This window comes from Python bivittatus, unplaced genomic scaffold (genome assembly GCF_059951505.1).
Source record: "Python bivittatus isolate LINGU-HERP-01145 unplaced genomic scaffold, Pbiv_v1 ctg000070_np1212, whole genome shotgun sequence".
NCBI classification, from domain to species: domain Eukaryota; kingdom Metazoa; phylum Chordata; class Lepidosauria; order Squamata; family Pythonidae; genus Python; species Python bivittatus.
In genome coordinates this window covers 24,142,275-24,146,320 of record NW_028277034.1, presented here as the reverse complement: position 1 = coordinate 24,146,320, position 4,046 = coordinate 24,142,275, and the positions used below count along the sequence as shown (strand labels likewise).

Here is a 4,046-nt window from a genome sequence, read left to right as displayed (position 1 = left end):
GTTTAATATGACGATCCTATTTAATTATGGTACATTTTTAGTGCTTATCTATTTTGTTGTTTCAAACAATACTATACAGTTATGTAATGGAATAAATAATTCATATGCATAAAATGGTTACAATATATAACTGATAAGAAATATTACAGAATGTTGCAAACTTTGTTTCTAATCACTGTATACCAACAATGATGCTCAGAACAATCCTTTGGTGCCATGATAACAGCAGCTATCGCAACACTGCTGCAGTGTTTTTGGAATTATATCTATTCTCATCAGAGAAACTAACAGCCACTTTTAACAAGTGACGGCAATAGCAACACAATACACTTTGGCACATCCGTGGCAGCTCCACCAGCCAGACATCACTATATGATGAAATGTGCCTATGTTACCCATACATGGAAGAAACAAAATCGGCACCAGTGTATCTAACACAATGACTCTATATCATCCAACCTACTTTAGTTACAAAAGTATAATCAGCACATTTAAAAAAGACACTCCAGCTGCTCACTAACAGATATGATTATGTACAGTATGAGCAGAGCTTGATGCACTTCCTGGCATGGTGAAGTTGAAGATGCAAATCCCTGATAACTCATATGTGGGCCACATGCAAAGAGCTACTCTTCTGAGGAACAAACATGCTTGGGCACAAAGATTCTACTTTAAGAAAAGATATGCTTGGAAAATTCCACATACAAGTCCTATTAGGGGAATAATGTGCTGATTGCATAATTTTTGTGAGAGGAGTAAACTTGGGGAGGGGATACAGAGACAGCAGGAGAACAAGGAACAGTAGGAAATACCGCAGGCATGACAGAATGGGGCCAGTAATACCAGGATCTGCTGGTAGCTTAGCAAGAAAGAACACTTATATGGGAAATAAGAGCTGACAGTTCAGATATCACTATAGAAAAATGTTGACATGACCACCGTAAGATAAATCAGCCTTTGTGATGCTTGGCCTGCTGCAGTTAAGTCAAAGGCTAAAAGGAAGGGGGAGGGGGCAGAACCAGAACTTAAATCTCCTACTGCACAGAACAATTGAGCAGAGCAACCCATACATGCAAAAGAACAAAGTTGGATCAGAGGAAGTTCTTCCAGATTCCTCCACAAAATTCCAAAATGCAGACCTTCCTCCTAGCAGAGTAGCATATGAAGAGTTCCAAAATGGAAATTACACATACATTAAATATGTAGCATAAAGCAGACCCTCTTTTTAAAGTCAAAACTCTAAAGCAGTGTTCCTCAACCTTAGCAACTTTAAAATATCTGGACTCCAACTCCCAGAATTCCCCAGCCAGCATGCTGGCTGGGGAAGTCAGACATCTTAAAGTAGCCAAGACTGAGAAATACTGGTCTAAAGTAAGCATATGGGGCTGCAACTTGCATCTGGATTATCGGGTGCTAGGAGAGGAGTTCTACATCTTTCCCCCAGTTCTTTGTTTCCCAAATGCTTTCCCCCTGCCCTTCCCACAGATTGGCTTCATATGTCATAATGAGCCACAATGAGATTTGTTTCATTATAGCTTCATCTACAGGTAGTCCTCGACTTATGACCATTCATTTAACAACTGTTTGAAGTTATGACGGCGCTGAAAAAAGTCACTTATGACTGGTCCTTGCACTTACGACCGTCGCAGAATCCCCACAGTCATGTGATCAAAATTTAGGTGCTTGGCAACCGGCATGTATTTACAATGGTTGCAGCAACCTGGGGTCATATGATTGCCATTTGCGACCTTCCCAGTCAGCTTCCAACAAGCAAATTCAATGGGGAACTGCATGATTTACTTAATGATCACAAGATTTACTTAACGACTGGCACAAAAAATGTCATAAAATCGGGTGCAGTCACATGATGCCTAGCTTAACAACCACACCACTTAATGATGAATTTTCCAGTCCCTATTGTGGTCATAAGTCAAGGACTACCTGTATTGCATGAACCCAGCCAAATGAGGCTTAATCAGAAAAGTGAGTTGAATGGTTCTTGCTCATGTATTAGTGCTGTTCCAAAATAGAACTGGAAGAATTCTAGAACAGCGCTACTAGAATAGCACTAAACCTGTGTACAAAAGTCGGCTCCAAAGTGGCTGGCAAGTGCATGGGAAGCAGTTGTAAGGTGACCTGAGAAGGATAATCAGATGGGATTGGGGAAGGAATGCCTGGTAAATTTCAGTGGAGAAAAAAGATAGGCTGCTTTTTAAAAAGTTGGGGGGGGAGCTAGGGAGCATGATATATAATCATATATTATCTATGTGCATATAATATATAATTATATTGTATAAAATTGTATAATTATATATATATATATAAAACAGTATATAATCAGAGGATCTGGGAGAGGAGAGGAGATCATTAATTGATGTTAACTGGAAATGGGAAGCACTTGCCTGGGAACAATGTTCTCTCATCTACCAGCCTAGACCCTGCAGCTCTCACCAGTTTCAGTCTTCAAGCACAGCTACATCTAAGAGAGCTCTAATTCTGATTTTTAAAGGGACTTTTAGATTGGGGTAGTATATACATGCTGTTATAAATGAGTAAATGATAAGCCTTGGTTTATAATGAGCCTGCATAACATTTAACAAGTGCTTCAGAAAGCACCACTCAGGCATTATGAGAGTATATGCTGTTGCCAAAGCCAGGTGTCCAGTTTGCCATGAAGGATAGTGTATCATCCTTTGAGGCAGGACAGGTCAGGGAACAGACAATGCAAGGACTACGTGAACTCTACTTTACTGTTAAAGGGTATAATAACAGAATCTTGAAAACCTGCCAGAGGATCCCTCTGCCCCTTCTTTTACAAAGCAGAAACAAGGTGGAGTTATCTTGAGTTTCTTTCTTATTCCATCTTCTTTCCCAAGAATGAGCTGTCATTTACTTAACAGTTCTTGCATTCTGTCATGGCCCAGGACTCAGACTCTGAAGAAGCTGCTCCAGCTGAACCAGTGGAATGTCAGCCTCAGGAGACACCAAGCCAGAAATCACTTAAGGCTGATCATACACAACCACCATCAAAATAGCTGGAGCAGTCAGATGATGAGATACAGCCCCCAAGCCCTTGTACTCAGCAAGTAGAGAGCAGAGCAAAGATGCTCAGTGAGGCTCCTTGCCAAGCAAGGGAGTAACTGTCTTAATTAAAGATAGCTGGCTGCAGCTTGATTTGAGAGGCAGCCCTGGCTCATGTTTCTCTTTGGAAACAACTGTCTGATCTCCTGCTCTGGCATGTCATTCCTATGTATTCTGCTTGTGTAAAAAACCCTGAAATTCTGACTTTTGGACTAGTTGACAAACCTGGCTTGGCTCTCTGAACTTCAGACTGGATTTTGACTTCTCTTTTGTGTGTTCCTGCTGAAAGTGAAACTAAACAGGCAAGCTTTTTTTTTTCAGACTCTATTTTCATTTACATTCCTTTCCTCATCTGCCATTTATCTACTCAGCCTTGAGTAAATTACTATTATCATGTAACCGTGGATGTGAGATACAAAGCAGCATAAATATCCAGACCCAACTTATCTTCTAGATCTACTGATGCAACAGAACATTTTCAGCAGGCAAAATGAAAGACATGATAGTGGTGAGCTATTTGGAATGCAGATGTCATGCCATATCATCTTACATGATCTTTGCACAGTGGCAGTATTATAGTCAGTGAGGTTTATCCAAGGCATAGTTACTGCTAATTGAAAACTTTCTTAATATTCTGTCTTGACTAACTCAAAATATCTTTTAACAGTAGGATAACCACTTGCAGAACACTGGATGATCGCCCATGGCAGCAAAAAGGTAAAGTATTCTGTGGACTCCTTGGGGTTCTCTGAGCTTGGTTGTTTTCTTGCAGACATCTCATTACCTGGCTAAGTAATATCATTGGTGCTAGAAGGAAGTGGGGTTTGCTCTCTATTTATATATAGTTTGCCCTGTCAATGGTGGTGGTGGTGGGGTTCCTCCTTGGTAGTTCCTTGATTAGGCTGTTGTTTGCTGTTTGTCAGGTGTTGATCCTGGTGTTAATGCCTGCTTATCTGGGTGTTGAT

The 4,046-nt window shown here is 40.6% G+C and overlaps 1 pseudogene; it reads left to right on the top strand.

Annotated features, from left to right (window-relative positions):
- The first annotated feature begins 3,634 nt into the window (after positions 1–3,634).
- Positions 3,635–3,760, top strand: LOC112540532 (U4 spliceosomal RNA; annotated as a pseudogene).
- Positions 3,761–4,046: the final 286 nt, after the last annotated feature.